Here is a 24141-nt window from a genome sequence, read left to right on the forward strand (position 1 = left end):
AAACAGCCATGCCTAGCTCCCATCCCTCCTTACTCCGGACAAGAACCCCAAACCTTCTACTACCAACCCTACCACCTCCACCAGGCATGACCACCTTGTCGGTGCCCTCATTAACACATGCTCCCTCTGCACACGTGCATCAGACGTACACAATCTCCTAATTTACAACAACTTTGATCTGCTAGCCATCACGGAAACCTGGCGGCCCGATGCAGCTGGTCCATCCCTATCCCTCGCCCTTCCCTTGGACTACTCTATTCTCAGAACTGAGATAGTAACCAAGGCAAAATGTCCCTCCCTATCAGAGCCTCCACTCTCCGACCCCTGCTAGGACACAAAATCCTGCTAGCGAAAATGTAACCCAATCCACAAACCACTGTCAACATCCATCTTCTCTACCGCCAACCTGACAACCTTGGTGCCCCTGATTCTGACATACCCCTGCTCATCGCTCCTATCCTCAAGCCCAACACCAAATGTGTGCTCCTGGGTGAATTCAACCTACAGTTCAATGATTCTGCATATCAGAAGTCCATTGCCCTCACCACAGCTCTCCATGAGATGAACTTTACTCAAGTGGTCTGCACGCCCACACACTCTAAAGGTTGGATCCTTGATTGGATCCTTCCTTTCAGCACCCCCATCCTAGTCACCACCGTTATCCTGGTACACTGGACCCACCACTCAGTGATCCACTTCACTATGTCGCTCTCTCCCACCCCCACCAAAAAAACGGGAGTCCTTCCACCCAACCTTGCGAGACACACCTGCAAACTGACCAAGGAATTATTAGAGCCTACCATTTGGGCTTCCCTCTAGTCGTGGCCTGATAGCAGCAACCCCAAACTTATCCTCAAGGCATACAACTCTGCACTCCTCTTGCACTTGACCAGTGTGCTCCCCTTAAAACCACAATACGTAAAAGATCCTACTTCCATAACTGGTTCACAGAGGAATTAACGTCCCTCTGCAAAGTGAAACGTGCCAAAGAACATCTCTGGAGGAAAAATACTACCCCATCCAACAAAGAGGCCTTCAGTAACATTGCTATGTTTTACAAAACAGCTATTCTCACCACTAAAGCTAGCATCTAGAATACCTGAATAAACAAAGCTAGTTCTAATCCAAGTTAATTCTTTTAAATCATCAAGGAGCTTGAAGCCTCAGCACATCCTACCACCAGATTCCCAAAAGACAAAGCCTGGTGCTCACTTGTACAATCTACCCTGGCGAACAAAGCCATAAAATTAAGATTAAGAAACAAAACTATTCTCAAGAAATCCCTTCTCCCAACCAAAGATTCAGATTTACCCTGACCCATTGCCATCACCGCCTTCCATTTCTCCCCCGTCTCCATGACAGACATGCTCACTACCATCCAAAGCCTAAAAGCATCTAACTGCACAAGCAACGTCTGTCCAGCCCACCTCATCAAGATGTTTGCACACCCCCTTGCACCCATCATTGCTAAATGTATCAAACCCTTCTTCAATGCCTACTCAGGACTTAACTCCATAAAAGAAGCCTGTGTCACTCTGCTCCTTAAAAAACCCTCTCTCAGCCCCACCCTCCCCACTGACTACTGCCCAATCACGACAGTGCCCTGCCTCCTTTAATTTCTCAAACGCACCACTTACACCCAACTCCAAACCTACAATTTACCTGGCACCCGCCAGTCTGGTTTCAGACACAGCACAGAATCTGCCCTCTTCGATCTAAAGATTCAGTTTGGCCACATCGGGACACAGGGGTCTCGCCATCCTCCTCCTATTGCACCTCTCGGCTGTCTTTGATCTCATTGACCATAATATCCTTTGCAATACCTCACTGTCACGTTCAACCTCTCCCTCGAATTGGCCAACTGAATCAACTCCTTCCTAAGTGGACGAACCTCCAGGATCTTTGCCTGGTCAAAGGCAGCCGACCCCATCTCTGTCACATATGGTGTCGCACAAGGCTCCTGCCTCTCACCTACATTGTGCAATATGTACATTAAACCACTCTTTGACCACTGGACAGGTTAGAAATCCCAAACAAAACATAGCTGATGATATGCAGGTCCTTCTTAAACTCACGGGCAGCCATGAACTTGACTCAGCAAATATCAACCATATCTACAGAGACATTCAGGCCTGGATGGCTAACCACCATCTATGTCTGAAAGATGACAAGACGGGGCTGCTCTTTGTCAGCTCTGCGCACCACCTTCTGCTCCTTGACCCTGTGTTTACCTCCTTCTGCATCGACAGGTATATCACACCAGTATCAACCCATGTTAAAACGCCAGGGGTTTATCTTGACTCAGAACTAAACATGCACAAACTTGTCAAGGCGGTAGCTCTGTGCGCCGGCGACTCGACCAAACTAATTCACTTATTTAGGAAATAACTAACCCTGACAACTGCCTCATGCTCACCAGTGCCATTATTAGCAGCAAGTTAGATTCTTGTAATGCCATCCTCACCGCAGGAACTTCCACTAAAAACCTCAACAAACTACAGCTGATCCAACACAATGCCCTCCCAGCAGTGTCCTGAAACGATCAGATCACATCTCCCTGGTGAGACGCAAAGCACATTGGCTACCAATCAATGCGTGCATTGAGTTCAAAATGTTATTCATCACTCACCGTTGATGCCACAACACTGTCCACCTTATCGTCCGCACCATATCTCGAGAAAGCTTTACTTACGCAGCCTGCTATCGTCCATCTCCCTTATTACCCCCAGATTCATCAGGAAAAGAGCAGATGTAACTGGCTTCACCGTTAATGCTCCCACGCTCTGGAACACTCTCCCATCCTCTATCGAAGAAGAACCCTCTTATCTGATCTTTCGCAAAAACATTGAAACTTCACTATTTGACAAATATGCCTAACTTTACTCCCTGAAATATACCGTCTGTAATCAAAACTGTTCCTGTAACCAAACTATATTTATAACTGCATTCTACTAGCGTCATGATACCTCCAGATCTTGGGCGCTATCAACAAATACAATAAATAAATAAATAAATAAATCATTAAATAATGTACTCATGCAAACATAATTTTATATTGGAGTGTTGTTGTTAATACAGGAACCTAATGATACATACGCATAGGTAATGGCTGCAGCATGCACCATAGAAGTACAGTATGTTTAATTTGGCAAATGTGGCTACTACATTAATGAATGCTACTTTAGCAAACATTCTGGTAATGTTAAAAATGGAATACAAAGTAATAATTCAGGAGTTACTACATAATTGTGTTAGTACAAACAATACATATACACATGCACAACATATACAAATAAGAGGCACATGCAGGGAAATTAAAGTAAGCAAAAAAGAAACATCACCATAAAAAGTCAATAATATTAAAGTTCATTGTTATGTGAATTGTGTGTTTAAAGCCTGCTTATTTCTGGACATATGTGCACCATAAGCTTAAACCAAACCCCAAGGAAAGTACTTTAAAAACATACATATAGGTTAATGTCTACAAATATACCACCTTTTGAATGTTCATATTTTTACTGTCAGTAAAGAAAACAGCCTGGCCTACATATGTCAGTTAACAAAAACAAGTTGCCCAAATTTTTGATGCCATCAGTGATGTGATGACTGATATTTGTGATGTCATCTTTGATGTTCTAGGAGTTATGTGATATGTGTATGTATGATTAGGTTCCTGTATAAACAACAACAGTACAATATAATGTTTTATTTAATTGAGTACATGCTTTAATACATCAAGAAGCAAAATTGTGTTTATATTTAAAAAAGGACAACCAGTAAATTGAAAATAAACTGCAACAAATGCCGCTCCTCAAATACGTCTCTGCATACAGCGGATTTGATTTTCAGTGCCTGCATTGTGATAAAATAATATTATATTGTAGTCTAGTTCTTCATTCTAACATTTTCTACATCTCCTTCTTTTCAAGGCATCCTTGAATTCTTTGTTTTTTACAGTGTAAATGATGGGGTTACTGAAAGGGATGACCCCAATATATAGTAAGGAGAATAGTTTGCTCTGATTCACTGAGTACATTGAGGCTGGTCGTAGGTAAACAAAGATGAGAACTCCATAGAAAAGGATCACGACTGTGAGGTGTGAGGCACAGGTGGAGAAGGCCTTGCTCCTCTGTGTATTGGTTTTGATTTTCAGGATGGCTGAGATGATTTTGACATACGATGAGAGGATTAAAAGACATGAGGAAAATGCCACTATCACGAAAAGAAGGAAGGTCACACTTTCAATGGAGATGGTGCTGGTGCAGGAGAGCTTAATGAGAGCTGTCATATCACAGAAGAAGTGGTCAATTTCTAAGGTCTTGCAAAAAGAGAAGGTAGATATTTGGACGATGTGGAAAATTGGCTCCATGAAGCCAGCAATCCAAGCTCCAGTGGCCATTTGGAAACACACCGTTTTATTCATGATCATTTTGTAGTTTAAAGGATTGCAGATAGCCATATAGCGATCAAAGGACATTATGGTCAGGATAATAAATTCTGTTGTAATCATGGCTGCCAAAAAGTACACCTGGATCAGACATTCCTGGAGAGTGACATGCGGGTTCAGTAAAAGAAAGCTGCCCATCATTTTAGGGAAAATAACAGATGTGTAACAAATGTCTGCAAAAGACAGGTTGGTGAGGAAGAAGTACATGGGTGTGTGCAGATGTGTGTCACAAAAAATAACTGACATGACGAGCAGATTTGCTGCAATAGTCACCAGGTAAACCAGGAGAGATCCAACAAGAATGGGCATCCGCAGGTTCGGAATATCAGAGAAACCCACCAGGATAAATTCTGTCCACAATGTCTGATTTGCTTCTCCCATCTGTCCATAGTTACTTCTATGTGTGTTTGTTCTGATTACCTAAAATAAAAGCAAAAGACACTCTTAAAATGGAAGCAGATGCAGGCCTCTAAAAAAATACAGTAGGGTTCATTACGAGGTTGGTGTTTGGAAACAAGGGTGCTTGTAAGCATACCGGTACCCTTGTTTCCGGACTGCCACACTACGAGTGTGCCTGCTGGAGCCATTGCGCCCGGCAGGTCTGACCTGCCGGGCGCAGCAGCCCCGGTTGTCAGATTGTCACGGAAGCACTGGCTCTGTTAGCAATGGTGCCAATGCTACCGTCTCCCCACTCGAGAGTTACAAAATCCAGCGCCTGACTTCCTGCACCACCGGGACTTGTAATGTCGCAGTGGCACCGGTATGTCAGGCTCCGGATTCAGTGTTACGGGATTGGCGGCAACCTACCGGTCACACCGGCGGGTTACCACCAACCTCATAATGAAGCCCATTATTGTGTCTGTATACATTCACTGTGATCACATTGCATAAGAGTGTGTTTTCAGTCGACCAATTGCATTCATCACAGGTAATAATACAGTGAGGAGCTCAGAACATGTCTGGTATTTTCAACATGTTTTCCCTTTGTAGTGTTGAGTTGTGGTTCATGCTGATAACATATTGTGCAACAATTTGTGTGGGAGTGAGGGGTCGTTTGGGCCCCCCGCCATACAATCAGTACATCCTGGACCACTTGCTCTTCCAATGGTGGGTGACGCCTCCATTGCCCTTAAGTGAATATCAGCCTTATGCTGGCATTGGCGTAGATGGGGCTGTTGCGCAAGACTCGCGGCATCCATTTTGTGCACCCTCGACTCCATCTTTTAGACTAGGCCTCACTGCGATAATCCGAAAAGACTTCTCTCCCCTTAGCAGCGCCGCGCACACTGCGCACTGGGCACCCACCCTGTCTCACTGTGTCTGAAAGTTTTGCAGCTCCATTCTCACGCTCGAGCCAGAGGCAATTGAAACAAAAACAAATGTAACATCTTGCTCTTCCTCTGAGATCACTGTCCCGTGTGCGAACTGGCCTAAGCCAGGCCTTGTAGCTCATCCATCTCCACAAACCTGCCCGATCCCCTCACCCTGGCTGTTGGAAAATTAATGCCAGTGTTACCCTGTGTCCCTGCAAGGTATTCTCTTGATGTACCAGATATGTGATCCTGCCACGAAGCCCACCCCAGCATGCCCGTAGCTAAAATCAGACCTCTGTCACAGTATATTGCCTCCTGCACTAACAAACGTCAACTCCCCCTCAGCCTCTTTGATAAGTCCAGAACCACCCCGCACTCGATGTTATCATATTGATCAAGACCCTTAACCTGGTACCCCATATAAGTCCCAATAAGTAATGGTGCGATTACACAAATACAATTTATAGGTTTATGATGATTTACTCAAAGGAGTTGTAATGACTATTATTTAGTGCATGTTTTATGGTAGTGTATTATGTTAGCTTAGTTAGTGGCCATCCTGCCTCACAGCGACCTGACCCTCACCCCCGCCTGGACACAGACAAATGGCCCTCGTGAAACTCACCCTCCCACCAACCCAGCAGCCAACCACGGAGGAGCAGCACCCATATGCGCCTATACAACACAAGCTTGGGTCCAACCATGATGAACTTTGCAACATTTATGTCTGACATCACTTATGACGCTTTCTGCCCTTATAATCAATTGTAAGTGTATTGTTTGCCAGAGCGCTCTCGGACAGCAGAGTTCTCTGGATGCCAATTCTTTATAAAGAAAGACTAACTCTCGCAGCCTGTTCTCTTAGTCTCATTCCCCGGTGGGGTGTGTCTATTAATTTGTATTGCATGTGCTAAAACGGGCATGGGCCTTTACAAATGGAAAAGAACTGCATTATGATCGCAGGTATGCAGGGGAAAGGGAGAAAGGCATCCTGTCATCAAGTCCCTTTAGGAAAAGCTGAAAGCATAGAATAATGGCTGAGCAAAACAGATGAATACAGTAAAAGCATGATTATCTGGCACAAATGGGAAAAAACTTTTCTGCCAGATAATATAACATGCCAGATAACTTAATGATGGTAATCGAGGTGGCAGAGTGCCAAAAACAGTGAAAACATGTGAATAACAAAGGTACATTTCCAATCACAGAAGGACAATGTTTTTAAAAATATATATTCTCATCAAGATTCTGAGGGCATAAACTGGGGAACAGTAGACATTAGAGGGTCTGTGGTATTGACCCTGTAGTTATGGTTAAGTTTTTCAACGCATCGGAAGACCAGTTTTTGGGTGGCTTATAACTTTGCAAACTTATGCCAAAAAAGCATACAACCACCTTTGAATAATTTTAAAAAGTTTTGTTCAATTTCATCAGGGGTGGGGGAGAGGTATAGGGGGATCACAAAACTTTGAAAGTCAGATAGACATGAATGAAAATAAATGTTACTTGCAGCTACATCCTAATTACCACCTTGCCCTATATTCACCTGAGCCAGGCCCTAACCCTACTAGCCATATGGTCTGTCCACCAATGCCCCTTGATGTATGCTTCAACCAACATTTGATATTTCGGTGGAGCCCGCTATTCAGTGGAGAAAAACTGAATTGTGCCTCTGGAGGACTATGCCCGTAATAAGATATACTTGGCACTATCCGCATGCACCAATGTGCTCAGTACCACTATTGGTAAATGTAATTCCTCTGAAACCTGTAACAGCTGTACTAAGATGCTCACAGTCTCTAATCGATCCACCTTGCTCCGCAAGTGCCAACCGTACCATTTCTGTAGATCATGACTCCTGTAGAAGGCAGCAAGCAGATCCCTTGCTCCCTATGCACCATTTTGCATTGCTAATGTTAAATATACTTCTATTTTAGAATGTGATACTAACTGTAAGCTGCAAGTAGACCCTTTACCCCTTACTGTGCCTTTTTGCTCTGATAATGCTAAATGTATCTCCACTCTGGAATGTGATACCAAGAGCAGCCTACCATTCAACCCTCTGCCTCCCATTGCCCCATCCTGCACTCCAAACGCTAAATGCATTTTTACTGAAAACTGTAACATCAGCAACAAGTCTCCTGTGGCTCACCCCACTACCATGCACTGCCAGGCCTGTGCAACCCCAGTTCAGAACATTACCTGTAACTTAGCAACACAACCTCCCGCTATATCCGGGCTCCTGCGAAGGTACCCCCTTACATGTCCCTCACCTTTGTTCCCTCCATAGAGTGGATTGGCACACCAACACCTCAGGAAAGCCCAGTGGCTATACATAATCTTAATTCAGCCCTCCAACCCTCAACCAGCTCAATCGTACCCAAAGAGGCCACCCAAGCACTCAGGAATAGCCCTGCCTCACGGCATGGTACCCTACAACCCCACACCACAGCAATTACCACCCTTGTGTCTCTTGCCAGAAGTACTACACTGACCCCGTCAACCATGTCTTGGCACACCATACCTGCTCGCACACCAAACCTTACCTTCCTACCAAGCAATCCAATATGTTTGGGACTCTCTGTCTGGGCACATCACGCTTACTTAGACTATGCTCTTTATTAGCTGGGCTCTCCATCCGTCTGAAACCTCCAGATTGCAGCGCCTCCGATCACGTACAACTGCTCCCAAGCCACAAACCTGCATTCATGCTCAAAGATCCATGCAAACAGCCATTCCTACCTCCCATCCCTCCTTACTCCGGACAAGAACCCCAAACCTTCTACTACCAACCCTACCACCTCCACCAGGCATGACCACCTCGTCGGTGCCCTCATTAACACATGCTCCATCTGCACACATGCATCAGACGTACACAATCTCCTAATTGACAACAACTTTGATCTGCTAGCCATCACGGAAACTTGGCTGCCCAATGCAGCTGGTCCATCCCTATCCCTCGCCCTTCCCTTGGACTACTCTATTCTCAGAACTGAGATGGTAACCAAGGCAAAATGTCCCTCCCCATCAGAGCCTCCACTCTCCGACCCCTGCTAGGACACAAAATCCTGCTAGCGAAAATGTAACCCAATCCACAAACCACTGTCAACATCCATCTTCTCTACCTCCAACCTGACAACCTTGGTGCCCCTGATTCTGACATACCCCTGCTCATCGCTCCTATCCTGAAGCCCAACACCAAATGTGTGCTCCTGGGTGAATTCAACCTACAGTTCAATGATTCTGCATATCAGAAGTCCATTGCCCTCACCACAGCTCTCCATGAGATGAACTTTACTCAAGTGGTCTGCACGCCCACACACTCTAAAGGTTGGATCCTTGATTGGATCCTTCCTTTCAACACCCCCATCCTAGTCACCACCGTTATCCTGGCACACTGGACCCACCACTCAGTGATCCACTTCACTATGTTGCTCTCTCCCACCCCCACCAAAAAAACGGGAGTCCTTCCACCCAACCTTGCGAGACACACCTGCAAACTGACCAAGGAATTATGAGATCCTACCATTTGGGCTTCCCTCTAGTCGTGGCCTGATAGCAGCAACCCCAAACTTATCCTCAAGGCATACAACTCTGCACTCCTCTTGCACTTGACCAGTGTGCTCCCCTTAAAACCACAATATGTAAAAGATCCTACCTCCATAACTGGTTCACAGAGGAATTAACGTCCCTCTGCAAAGTGAAACGTGCCAAAGAACATCTCTGGAGGAAAAATACTACCCCATCCAACAAAGAGGCCTTCAGTAACATTGCTATGTTTTACAAAACAGCTATTCTCACCACTAAAGCTAGCATCTAGAATACCTGAATAAACAAAGCTAGTTCTAATCCAAGTTAATTCTTTTAAATCATCAAGGAGCTTGAAGCCTCAGCACATCCTACCACCAGATTCCCAAAAGACAAAGCCTGGTGCTCACTTGTACAATCTACCCTGGCGAACAAAACCATAAAATTAAGATCAAGAAACAAAACTATTCTCAAGAAATCCCTTCTCCCAACCAGATTTACCCTGACCCATCACCGCCTTCCATTTCTCCCCCGTCTCCATGACAGACATGCTCACTACCATCCAAAGCCTAAAAGCATCTAACTGCACAAGCAACATCTGTCCAGCCCACCTCATCAAGATGTTTGCACACCCCCTTGCACCCATCATTGCTAAATGTATCAAACCCTCCTTCAATGCCTACTCAGGACTTAACTCCATAAAAGAAGCCTGTGTCACTCTGCTCCTTAAAAAACCCTCTCTCAGCCCCACCCTCCCCACTGACTACTGCCCAATCACGACAGTGCCCTGCCTCCTTTAATTTCTCAACCGCACCACTTACACCCAACTCCAAACCCACAATTTACCTGGCACCCGCCAGTCTGGTTTCAGACACAGCACAGAATATGCCCTCTTCGATCTAAAGACTCAGTTTGACCACATCGGGACACGGGGGTCTCGCCATCCTCCTCCTATTGCACCTCTCGGCTGCCTTTGATCTCATTGACCATAATATCCTTTGCAATACCTCACTGTCACGTTCAACCTCTCCCTCGAATTGGCCAACTGGATCAACTCCTTCCTAAGTGGACGAACCTCCAGGATCTGTGCCTGGTCAAAGGCAGCCGACCCCATCTCTGTCACATATGGTGTCGCACAAGGCTCCTGCCTCTCACCTACATTGTGCAATATGTACATTAAACCACTCTTTGACCACTGGACAGGTTATAAATCCCAAACAAAACATAGCTGATGATATGCAGGTCCTTCTTAAACTCACGGGCAACCATGAACTTGACTCAGCAAATATCAACCTTATCTACAGAGACATTCAGGCCTGGATGGCTAACCACCATCTATGTCTGAAAGATGACAAGACGGGGCTGCTCATTGTCAGCTCTGCGCACCACCTTTAGCTCCTTGACCCTGTGTTTACCTCCTTCTGCATTGACAGGTATATCACACCAGTATCAACCCATGTTAAAACGCCGGGGGTTTATCTTGACTCAGAACTAAACATGCATAAACTTGTCAAGGCGGTAGCTCTGTGCGCCGGCGACTCGACCAAACTCATTAACTTATTTAGGAAATAACTAACCCTGACAACTCCCTCATGCTCACCAGTGCCATTATTAGCAGCAAGTTAGATTCTTGCAATGCCATCCTCACCGCAGGAACTTCCACTAAAAACCTCAACAAACTACAGCTGATCCAACACAATGCCCTCCCAGCAGTGTCCTGAAACGATCAGATCACATCTCCCTGGTGAGACGCACAGCACATTGGCTACCAATCAAGGCGTGCATTGAGTTCAAAATGTTATTCATCACTCACCGTTGATGCCACAACACTGTCCACCTTATCTTCCGCACCATATCTCGAGAAAGCTTTACTTACGCAGCCTGCTATCGTCCATCTCCCTTATTACCCCCAGATTCATCAGGAAAAGAGCAGATGTAACTAGCTTCACTGTTAATGCTCCCACGCTCTGGAACACTCTGCCATCCTCTGTCGAAGAAGAACCCTCTTATCTGATCTTTTGCAAAAAACATTGAAACTTCACTATTTGACAAATATGCCTAACTTTACTGCCTGAAATGTACCGTCTGTAATCAAAACTGTTCCTGTAACCAAACTATATTTATAAATGCATTCTACTAGCGTCATGATACCTCCAGATCTTGGGCGCTATCAACAAATACAATAAATAAATAAATAAATAAATAAATAAATAAATAAATAAAATAAATAAATAAATCATTTAATAATGTACTCATGCAAACATAATTTTATATTGGAGTGTTGTTGTTAATACAGGAACCTAATGATACATACATATAGGTAATGGCTGCAGCATGCACCATAGAAGTACAGTATGTTTAATTTGGCAAATGTGGCTACTACATTAATGAATGCTACTTTAGCAAACGTTCTGGTAATGTTAAAAATGGAATACAAAGTAATAATTTAGGAGTTACTACATAATTTTGTTAGTACAAACAATACATATACACATGCACAACATATACAAATAAGAGGCACATGCAGGGAAATTAAAGTAAGCAAAAAAGAAACATCACCATAAAAAGTCAATAATATTAAAGTTCATTGTTATGTGAATTGTGTGTTTAAAGCCTGCTTATTTCTGGACATATGTGCACCATAAGCTTAAACCAAACCCCAAGGAAAGTACTTTAAAAACATACATATAGGTTAATGTCTACACATATACCACCTTTTGAATGTTCATATTTTTACTGTCAGTAAAGAAAACAGCCTGGCCTACATATGTCAGTTAACAAAAACAAGTGGCCCAAATATGTGATGTCATCAGTGATGTGATGACTGATATTTGTGATGTCATCATTGATGTTCTAGGAGGTATGTGATATGTGAATGTATGATTAGGTTCCTGTATAAACAACAACAGTACAATATAATGTTTTATTTAATTGAGTACATGCTTTAATACATCAAGAAGCAAAATTGTGTTTATATTTAAAAAAGGACAACCAGTAAATTGAAAATAAACTGCAACAAATGCCGCTCCTCAAATACGTCTCTGCATACAGCGGATTTGATTTTCAGTGCCTGCATTGTGATGAAATAATATTATATAGTATTCTAGTTCTTCATTCTAACATTTTCTACATCTCCTTCTTTTCAAGGCATCCTTGAATTCTTTGTTTTTTACAGTGTAAATGATGGGGTTACTAAATGGGATGGCCCCAATATAGAGTAAGGAGACTAGTTTGCTCTGATTCACTGAGTACATTGAGGCGGGTCGTAAGTAAACAAAGATGAGAACTCCATAGAAAAGAATCACTACTGTAAGGTGTGAGGCACAGGTGGAGAAAGCCTTGCTCCTCTGTGTATTGGTTTTGATTTTCAGGATGGCTGAGATGATTTTGACATACGATGAGAGGATTAAAAGACATGAGGAAAATGCCACTATCACGAAAAGAAGGAAGGTCACACTTTCAATGGAGATGGTGCTGGTGCAGGAGAGCTTAATGAGAGCTGTCATATCACAGAAGAAGTGGTCAATTTCTAAGGTCTTGCAAAAAGAGAAGTTAGATATTTGGACGATGTGGAAAATTGGCTCCATGAAGCCAGCAATCCAAGCTCCAGTGGCCATTTGGAAACACACCATTTTATTCATGATCATTTTGTAGTTTAAAGGATTGCAGATAGCCATATAGCGATCAAAGGACATTATGGTCAGGATAATAAATTCTGTTGTAATCATGGCTGCCAAAAAGTACACCTGGATCAGACATTCCTGGAGAGTGACATGCGGGTTCAGTAAAAGAAAGCTGCCCATCATTTTAGGGAAAATAACAGATGTGTAACAAATGTCTGCAAAAGACAGGTTGGTGAGGAAGAAGTACATGGGTGTGTGCAGATGTGTGTCACAAAAAATAACTGACATGACGAGAAGATTTGCTGCAATAGTCACCAGGTAAACCAGGAGAGATCCAACAAGAATGGGCATCCGCAGGTTCGGAATATCAGAGAAACCCACCAGGATAAATTCTGTCCACAATGTCTGATTTGCTTCTCCCATCTGTCCAGAGTTACTTCTATGTGTGTTTGTTCTGATTACCTAAAATAAAAGCAAAAGACACTCTTAAAATGGAAGCAGATGCAGGCCTCTAAAAAAATACAGTAGGGTTCATTATGAGGTTGGTGTTTGGAAACAAGGGTGCTTGTAAGCATACCGGTACCCTTGTTTCCGGACTGCCACAATACGAGTGTGCCTGCCGGAGCCATTGCGCCCGGCAGGTGTGACCTGCCGGGCGCAGCAGCCCCGGTAGTCAGATTGTCACGGAAGCACTGGCTCTGTTAGCAATGGTGCCAATGCTACCGTCTCCCCACTCCCGTAGAGTTACAAAATCCAGCGCCTTACTTCCTGCACCACCGGGACTTGTAATGTCGCAGTGGCACCGGTATTTCAGGCTCCGGATTCAGTGTTACGGGGTTAGCGGCAACCTACCGGTAACACCGGCGGGTTACCACCAACCTCGTAATGAAGCCCATTATTGTGTCTGTATACATTCACTGTGATCACATCGCATTAGAGTGTGTTTTCAGTCGACCAATTGCATTCATCACAGGTAATAATACAGTGAGGAGCTCAGAACATGTCTGGTATTTTCGACATGTTTTCCCTTTGTAGTGTTGAGTTGTGGTTCATGCTGATAACATATTGTGCAACAATTTGTGTGGGAGTGAGGGGTCGTTTGGGCCCCCCGCCATACATTCAGTACATCCTGGACCACTTGCTCTTCCAATGGTGGGCGACGCCTCCATTGCCCTTAAGTGAATATCAGCCTTATGCTGGCATTGGCGTAGATGGGGCTGTTGCGCAAGACTCGTGGCATCCATTTTGTGCACCCTCGACTCCATCTTTTAGACTAGGCCTCACTGCGATAATCCGAAAAGACTTCTCTCCCCTTAGCAGCGCCGCGCACACTGCGCACTGGGCACCCACCCTGTCTCACTGTGTCTGAAAGTTTTGCAGCTCCATTCTCACGCTCGAGCCAGAGGCAATTGAAACAAAAACAAATGTAACATCTTGCTCTTCCTCTGAGATCACTGTCCCGTGTGCGAACTGGCCTAAGCCAGGCCTTGTAGCTCATCCATCTCCACAAACCTGCCCGATCCCCTCACCCTGGCTGTTGGAAAATTACTGCCAGTGTTACCCTGTGTCCCTGCAGGTATTCTCTTGATGTACCAGATATGTGATCCTGCCACGAAGCCCACCCCAGCATGCCCGTAGCTAAAATCAGACCTCTGTCACAGTATATTGCCTCCTGCACTAACAAACGTCAACTCCCCCTCAGCCTCTTTGATAAGTCCAGAACCACCCCGCACTCGATGTTATCATATTGATCAAGACCCTTAACCTGGTACCCCATATAAGTCCCAATAAGTAATGGTGCGATTACACAAATACAATTTATAGGTTTATGATGATTTACTCAAAGGAGTTGTAATGACTATTATTTAGTGCATGTTTTATGGTAGTGTATTATGTTAGCTTAGTTAGTGGCCATCCTGCCTCACAGCGACCTGACCCTCACCCCCGCCTGGACACAGACAAATGGCCCTCGTGAAACTCACCCTCCCACCAACCCAGCAGCCAACCACGGAGGAGCAGCACCCATATGCGCCTATACAACACAAGCTTGGGTCCAACCATGATGAACTTTGCAACATTTATGTCTGACATCACTTATGACGCTTTCTGCCCTTATAATCAATTGTAAGTGTATTGTTTGCCAGAGCGCTCTCGGACAGCAGAGTTCTCTGGATGCCAATTCTTTATAAAGAAAGACTAACTCTCACAGCCTGTTCTCTTAGTCTCATTCCCCGGTGGGGTGTGTCTATTAATTTGTATTGCATGTGCTAAAACGGGCATGGGCCTTTACAAATGGAAAAGAACTGCATTATGATCGCAGGTATGCAGGGGAAAGGGAGAAAGGCATCCTGTCATCAAGTCCCTTTAGGAAAAGCTGAAAGCATAGAATAATGGCTGAGCAAAACAGATGAATACAGTAAAAGCATGATTATCTGGCACAAATGGGAAAAAACTTTTCTGCCAGATAATATAACATGCCAGATAACTTAATGATGGTAATCGAGGTGGCAGAGTGCCAAAAACAGTGAAAACATGTGAATAACAAAGGTACATTTCCAATCACAGAAGGACAATGTTTTTAAAAATATATATTCTCATCAAGATTCTGAGGGCATAAACTGGGGAACAGTAGACATTAGAGGGTCTGTGGTATTGACCCTGTAGTTATGGTTAAGTTTTTCAACGCATCGGAAGACCAGTTTTTGGGTGGCTTATAACTTTGCAAACTTATGCCAAAAAAGCATACAACCACCTTTGAATAATTTTAAAAAGTTTTGTTCAATTTCATCAGGGGTGGGGGAGAGGTATAGGGGGATCACAAAACTTTGAAAGTCAGATAGACATGAATGAAAATAAATGTTACTTGCAGCTACATCCTAATTACCACCTTGCCCTATATTCACCTGAGCCAGGCCCTAACCCTACTAGCCATATGGTCTGTCCACCAATGCCCCTTGATGTATGCTTCAACCAACATTTGATATTTCGGTGGAGCCCGCTATTCAGTGGAGAAAAACTGAATTGTGCCTCTGGAGGACTATGCCCGTAATAAGATATACTTGGCACTATCCGCATGCACCAATGTGCTCAGTACCACTATTGGTAAATGTAATTCCTCTGAAACCTGTAACAGCTGTACTAAGATGCTCACAGTCTCTAATCGATCCACCTTGCTCCGCAAGTGCCAACCGTACCATTTCTGTAGATCATGACTCCTGTAGAAGGCAGCAAGCAGATCCCTTGCTCCCTATGCACCATTTTGCATTGCTAATGTTAAATATACTTCTATTTTAGAATGTGATACTAACTGTAAGCTGCAAGTAGACCCTTTACCCCTTACTGTGCCTTTTTGCTCTGATAATGCTAAATGTATCTCCACTCTGGAATGTGATACCAAGAGCAGCCTACCATTCAACCCTCTGCCTCCCATTGCCCCATCCTGCACTCCAAACGCTAAATGCATTTTTACTGAAAACTGTAACATCAGCAACAAGTCTCCTGTGGCTCACCCCACTACCATGCACTGCCAGGCCTGTGCAACCCCAGTTCAGAACATTACCTGTAACTTAGCAACACAACCTCCCGCTATATCCGGGCTCCTGCGAAGGTACCCCCTTACATGTCCCTCACCTTTGTTCCCTCCATAGAGTGGATTGGCACACCAACACCTCAGGAAAGCCCAGTGGCTATACATAATCTTAATTCAGCCCTCCAACCCTCAACCAGCTCAATCGTACCCAAAGAGGCCACCCAAGCACTCAGGAATAGCCCTGCCTCACGGCATGGTACCCTACAACCCCACACCACAGCAATTACCACCCTTGTGTCTCTTGCCAGAAGTACTACACTGACCCCGTCAACCATGTCTTGGCACACCATACCTGCTCGCACACCAAACCTTACCTTCCTACCAAGCAATCCAATATGTTTGGGACTCCCTGTCTGGGCACATCACGCTTACTTAGACTATGCTCTTTATTAGCTGGGCTCTCCATCCGTCTGAAACCTCCAGATTGCAGCGCCTCAGATCACGTACAACTGCTCCCAAGCCACAAACCTGCATTCATGCTCAAAGATCCATGCAAACAGCCATTCCTACCTCCCATCCCTCCTTACTCCGGACAAGAACCCCAAACCTTCTACTACCAACCCTACCACCTCCACCAGGCATGACCACCTCGTCGGTGCCCTCATTAACACATGCTCCATCTGCACACATGCATCAGACGTACACAATCTCCTAATTGACAACAACTTTGATCTGCTAGCCATCACGGAAACTTGGCTGCCCAATGCAGCTGGTCCATCCCTATCCCTCGCCCTTCCCTTGGACTACTCTATTCTCAGAACTGAGATGGTAACCAAGGCAAAATGTCCCTCCCCATCAGAGCCTCCACTCTCCGACCCCTGCTAGGACACAAAATCCTGCTAGCGAAAATGTAACCCAATCCACAAACCACTGTCAACATCCATCTTCTCTACCTCCAACCTGACAACCTTGGTGCCCCTGATTCTGACATACCCCTGCTCATCGCTCCTATCCTGAAGCCCAACACCAAATGTGTGCTCCTGGGTGAATTCAACCTACAGTTCAATGATTCTGCATATCAGAAGTCCATTGCTCTCACCACAGCTCTCCATGAGATGAACTTTACTCAAGTGGTCTGCACGCCCACACACTCTAAAGGTTGGATCCTTGATTGGATCCTTCCTTTCAACACCCCCATCCTAGTCACCACCGTTATCCTGGCACACTGGACCCACCACTCAGTGATCCACTTCACTATGTTGCTCTCTCCCACCCCCACCAAAAAAACGGGAGTCCTTCCACCCAACCTTGCGAGACACACCTGCAAACTGACCAAGGAATTATGAGATCCTACCATTTGGGCTTCCCTCTAGTCGTGGCCTGATAGCAGCAACCCCAAACTTATCCTCAAGGCATACAACTCTGCACTCCTCTTGCACTTGACCAGTGTGCTCCCCTTAAAACCACAATATGTAAAAGATCCTACCTCCATAACTGGTTCACAGAGGAATTAACGTCCCTCTGCAAAGTGAAACGTGCCAAAGAACATCTCTGGAGGAAAAATACTACCCCATCCAACAAAGAGGCCTTCAGTAACATTGCTATGTTTTACAAAACAGCTATTCTCACCACTAAAGCTAGCATCTAGAATACCTGAATAAACAAAGCTAGTTCTAATCCAAGTTAATTCTTTTAAATCATCAAGGAGCTTGAAGCCTCAGCACATCCTACCACCAGATTCCCAAAAGACAAAGCCTGGTGCTCACTTGTACAATCTACCCTGGCGAACAAAACCATAAAATTAAGATCAAGAAACAAAACTATTCTCAAGAAATCCCTTCTCCCAACCAGATTTACCCTGACCCATCACCGCCTTCCATTTCTCCCCCGTCTCCATGACAGACATGCTCACTACCATCCAAAGCCTAAAAGCATCTAACTGCACAAGCAACATCTGTCCAGCCCACCTCATCAAGATGTTTGCACACCCCCTTGCACCCATCATTGCTAAATGTATCAAACCCTCCTTCAATGCCTACTCAGGACTTAACTCCATAAAAGAAGCCTGTGTCACTCTGCTCCTTAAAAAACCCTCTCTCAGCCCCACCCTCCCCACTGACTACTGCCCAATCACGACAGTGCCCTGCCTCCTTTAATTTCTCAACCGCACCACTTACACCCAACTCCAAACCCACAATTTACCTGGCACCCGCCAGTCTGGTTTCAGACACAGCACAGAATCTGCCCTCTTCGATCTAAAGACTCAGTTTGACCACATCGGGACACGGGGGTCTCGCCATCCTCCTCCTATTGCACCTCTCGGCTGCCTTTGATCTCATTGACCATAATATCCTTTGCAATACCTCACTGTCACGTTCAACCTCTCCCTCGAATTGGCCAACTGGATCAACTCCTTCCTAAGTGGACGAACCTCCAGGATCTGTGCCTGGTCAAAGGCAGCCGACCCCATCTCTGTCACATATGGTGTCGCACAAGGCTCCTGCCTCTCACCTACATTGTGCAATATGTACATTAAACCACTCTTTGACCACTGGACAGGTTATAAATCCCAAACAAAACATAGCTGATGATATGCAGGTCCTTCTTAAACTCACGGGCAACCATGAACTTGACTCAGCAAATATCAACCTTATCTACAGAGACATTCAGGCCTGGATGGCTAACCACCATCTATGTCTGAAAGATGACAAGACGGGGCTGCTCATTGTCAGCTCTGCGCACCACCTTTAGCTCCTTGACCCTGTGTTTACCTCCTTCTGCATTGACAGGTATATCACACCAGTATCAACCCATGTTAAAACGCCGGGGGTTTATCTTGACTCAGAACTAAACATGCATAAACTTGTCAAGGCGGTAGCTCTGTGCGCCGGCGACTCGACCAAACTCATTAACTTTTTTTTATTTATTTTTTTTAAAATTTCTTTATTATTTTTTATAACAATAAGAACATACAAACATAGTGTCTTCCGAGCCATTGAAGGATTAGTGTCCACTTCTTTTCCCCACCCTCCTCCCCCCAAGACCGAGCACACAACCTCGCGCTACAGTCTTGCGCCTCTAGGCTAGTTTGTGCTGTCTATGTCTCCATCGGTGGAGCTACTTTCCGTAGGGTGGAACAAGGATACCGTAAGTGCTACCCACTGTAGTAGGTCGTCTGAGGTGTCAATCTTCTGGTGTCTCTGTGCCAGTTCCCATGCTCCCGTCTCGGCTGTGGTCCATCTGCGTAAATCCTCCCACCACGTTGTCGCGTCTGGTGCATTGGGGCTTTTCCAGGCCATGGCAATTCTTCTTTTTGCTAAGATGTACATGAGGTCTTTGAGTTTGTTCAGTGACCTGTTCTTTTTGTTCCTGGGGTATCGACCCAAGATGCAGGCTTTGGGGGATTGTACGTCTAGCGTAATGTCCGCATTGGCTGCTTTGGTTTGGATCTGTGACCAGAAGGTTTGAACTGCCGGGCATCCCCAGAACATGTGGGTCATTCCCGCAGAGGTATCCAGGCATTTGGGACATGACGCAGCGCTCGTGTTGCTGAATCTGGAGATGACGCGCGGGGTGAGGTAAGCCCTATGTATAATGTAAAATTGTATGAGCTGGAACCGTGAGTTCCGGGATACTTTCTTGTGGTAGCGCATCACTGCATCCCACTCTTTGTCTTCGAACCTCTCGCCAAGTTCAAGTTCCCACTTATCCCTACTTTTGAGGCTTTGTTGCGTGGCACAGTTTAGTAGGGTTTCGTAGAGCCTCGAGGTTTCGTGGCCTCCCTCCGCCGTGCATAGTAGGTTCTCGATGGCTTCGTGGCCGGTGTCAAGGGTCTCTATCTCTGGCCATCGTTTTGTGAGTTTGTTCGCTACTGCCCCGTGTAGGAGGAATTGACCAGGCGGTATTCCCGTAGTTTCTTGCAGTTCGGTGAAACTGAGGATGCCTTGGTCGTCCACCAGGTCTCCCAGGGTGGCTATGCCCAGGGGTTCCCATACATTTCTAATCACTTTCAGGTCTTCTGGTCTGTGTGACATCATTGCAGCTATTGGTATTTGTGGGGAGTAGGGGTCCACCAGGTTGGCGATTCTGCAGGCCCTCCTCCAGGTACGGATGCCCAGGTGAATTAGGTATGAGTCTCGGTGATTCCTCTCCGACTCAGTCCAGAGTAAGTCTCTAAGCAGCCATGGGGAGTTCCTGGGCTGTAGTAGGTGAGTGTCTGTGGTGGCGTCGTCCGCCATCCACTGTATCACATGTTTCAGTTGGCCCGCCAGATAATAGAGTTCGAAGTTGGGGATTTTGAGGCCCCCTTTGTCGTATGGTCTTTGTGTGGTTTCTAGGGCTACTCTGCATCGACCCCCGTGCCATAGGAATTTTCGGCAAAGTTTGTTAAGTTCTTTGAAGAATTGTGGCGGGATGTAGAACGGGACATTGGTGAAGTAGTACAGCAGTCGCGGTAGTGCTACCATTTTGAGCAGCCCCGCTCTGCCGGCCACCGAAAGGGGAAGTTTGCTCCAGAAGTCGATTGATTTGGCTAGGCCCTCCTTAGCTCGTACAGTGTTTATTATATGCTCTGTTTTGGGGTCGCGGTGGATATTGATGCCCAGGTATTTGAATGTGGTGGGTTCCCACCGGAGTGCTAATGGGGGGAGATTTTCTTTCCTGGTGTTGCTTAGGGCTGCTAAGGGGTATAGGCAGGATTTATCGTGGTTAATTAGGATCCCCGTGCATCTGGAAAATCCTTCTAGGGTTTCGAGTATGTATGGTAGTATGTGCTCAGGATCTTTCAGGTAGAGGAGCATATCGTCCGCGTACATGGATACCAAGTGGGACACTCCATTTATTGTTATGCCCCCATCGCCATATTCGAGCCTAAGGTATGCTGCCACTGGTTCGATGGCCAGGATGTAGAGTAAGGGGGATAGGGGGCACCCCTGCCGGGTTCCTCTGGAGAGGCACCATTTATCTGAGTAGGTGTTGTTGGTTCGGACTCTGGCAGTGGGATGTGCGTAGGTGAGCTTGACCCAGTTTAGGAAGGTGGGCCCGATTCCCATCTTGGTCATGGTGGCATAGAGCCATTCCCACCTGACCGAGTCGAACGCTTTAGAGGCATCGAGGGACACCACTGCACTTCTATCGGGTTTGTTGTCTGTGCTGTGTATGACGTGGTGTAGTTTCCGCAGGTTTTCAGTGATGGAACGTCCATGCACATACCCAGTTTGGTCTTTGTGTATCAGATGTGGGATGGCCGCTTGTAGTCTCCTAGCTAGCAATGCTGTTAGTATCTTATAGTCCACATTGAGCATGGACAAGGGCCTGTATGCACCGCAGTCCCGGCTATCTTTGTTGGGCTTCAGCAGGGGGATGATGACCGCTTCGTTCATGGTGTCGGGGAGGTGGCCCACTTCATATGCCTCGTTGTATACCTGGGATAGCAAGGGGGCCAGTATATCTTCGTAGTTCTTATAAAACTCCCCCGGGAGCCCGTCGGGTCCTGGTGCTTTCCCCGAGGGTATTGATCTAATGGTGGCCGTGACCTCTTCAGGCGTGATGGGGTTATCTAGGGCCTCGGTTACGTGTTTGTCCAGGTGTGGTAGCCTGATACTGTCGAGGGCATCTTCTATGTCCGTATTCCTAGGGGGGGTGGGGTCGGAATATAGGGTCTGATAGTACTTTTTGAACGCTAGGTTAATCTCGGCTTGCGTGTGAATATTCTGGCCTTCTTCGCCCCGGAGTATGCAGATGGGTGTTTTAGGGATCTCACGTTTGTATAGCCACGCTAGTAGTTTGCCGGGCTTGTCACCTAGAGCGTGGTTTCTTTCGGTGTATTTTGCGTGGCTTAGCTTTCCTAGTGTCTCCCAGTGTCTTAGACACGCCTGTTTGAGTTCGATCATATTCTGTAAGTGGGAGGGGTCAGGGGATGGTGCAGATTCCAGGTCCCTCAATTCTGTTTCAGTGCGCTCGAGTAGGGCTGTAATGTGCTTTTGGGCCCCTCCTGTTGCGGCTATCATTTCACCCCTTATTACCACTTTGTATGCCTCCCACGCTGTGTTTATATGTTGGACACTGTCAATGTTTGTTTGCCAGTAGTCTGTTGTGCCTTGTCGTATTTGTTCGTTAAAGGATTTGTCGAGGAGCGCCTCGCTTCTGAGCCTCCATGTCGGGACGGGGGGTCTGGGGGTTGTCAGGGACCATGTGGTGATCAGCGGTGAGTGATCTGAAAGCACCCTAGCCAAATATTGTGTGTGTTCAAAGTGGGGCAGGTGTTCCTCGCTGACAAAGAGGGTGTCAATTCTAGTGTGCACGTTGTGCGGTGGGGAGTAAAAGGAGTAGGCTCTGGCATCAGGGTGTTGTGTTCTCCACAGGTCTTTCAGGGCGAGTTGCTGTGTTAGAGTATTGAGTACTTTGGCTGGGGGGGAGGGGTGGGAGTGTTTGCTATCTGCTCTATCTATGCGCGGGTCTAGGGTGCAATTGTGGTCACCTCCCCATAGTGTTAGGCCTTCCATATGAGGGCTCAGGCGAGCGTATAGAGAGTGAAAGAAGACGGTGGCGTTGTGGTTGGGGGCGTAAGTGCAGATTAGGCACAGGTCTTTTCCTTCTATGGTGCCTTGTATCAGGGCCATTCTGCCTTCGTTGTCTGTTTTGGTGTGTGATAGGGTGATGGGGACAGATGGTGCAATCCAAATCAAAACTCCTCTTGCATATGTGGAGAACGTGGTACCAACACAGGTTCCTCTCCAGGCTTTGGCCAGTGCGGCGAGTTTGGGTGCGTTAAGGTGTGTCTCTTGTAGAAGGGCGATACCAATTTTGTGGCGCTTCATGAAGGAAAGGATGCGGTGCTGCTTGACATAACTATTTAGACCCCTGACATTCCAGGACATTATTCTAATTTTGTCAGCCATGGTCTATGCATTGTTGTGGGCTTGTGGGTGGTTTTTGGGCGGGATTGTGAGTGGCTTCGGCTAATCTCGAGGTGTTGCTGCAGTGGATGGGCTCGGTCTGTAACCCATGTAACCTTAACTGGGTACCTCTTCTGGGATACCCTTCCCTGTAAACAATAACTACCAACTTGTTGTTCGTTAAATTCCAACTGGGTCCCCTAACCTGGGTTTCCCTTCCCAACAAACTTGAACTTCCCTTTAACTTAACACGTCTAGCGAGGTTTCCCCCGTTCTGACTTTCCCGTTTCCGCGCCATTGACCAAGGTCTTCAGGCGCCCTACGGCGGGTTTAATGCACCCAAAATACTAGGGGTCTTTCAGCAGGAACTCTCCGGTTGTTTCCTTGTGGGGAGTTAGGTATCTCATGCCGCTCCTATGGATATCTATGTTGCTGCGGTGCGGTGTGTCTTGATTCTCATGTCTGTCTAGCCTCAGGGTTGGGCGGCCTGTGTCACCTGGGGCGTTGCTTCCGCGGTCTGTACTCTTTAGGTTCGATGTTTGGGATCTGCTCCCTATCCATCCATTCGCTGGCTTCCATTGTTGTATCGAACAGTAGCGCTTTGCTGTTGTGTAGTACCTTCAACCTGGCCGGGTAGAGTAGCATATAGCGGAGGCCTGCGTTTTTCAGTCGTGCCTTGGTAGTGATGAATTGGGCTCTCGCCATCTGGACTTGGAATGTATAGTCCGGGTATATGGCCACTTTGGCTGAGTCTCGTTGTATGCGGCCCCCCGATCTCGAGAATGCAAGGATCGCCTCCCTATCT

This window comes from Ambystoma mexicanum, chromosome 3p (assembly GCF_040938575.1).
Source record: "Ambystoma mexicanum isolate Mex_15411 chromosome 3p, UKY_AmexF1_1, whole genome shotgun sequence".
NCBI classification, from domain to species: domain Eukaryota; kingdom Metazoa; phylum Chordata; class Amphibia; order Caudata; family Ambystomatidae; genus Ambystoma; species Ambystoma mexicanum.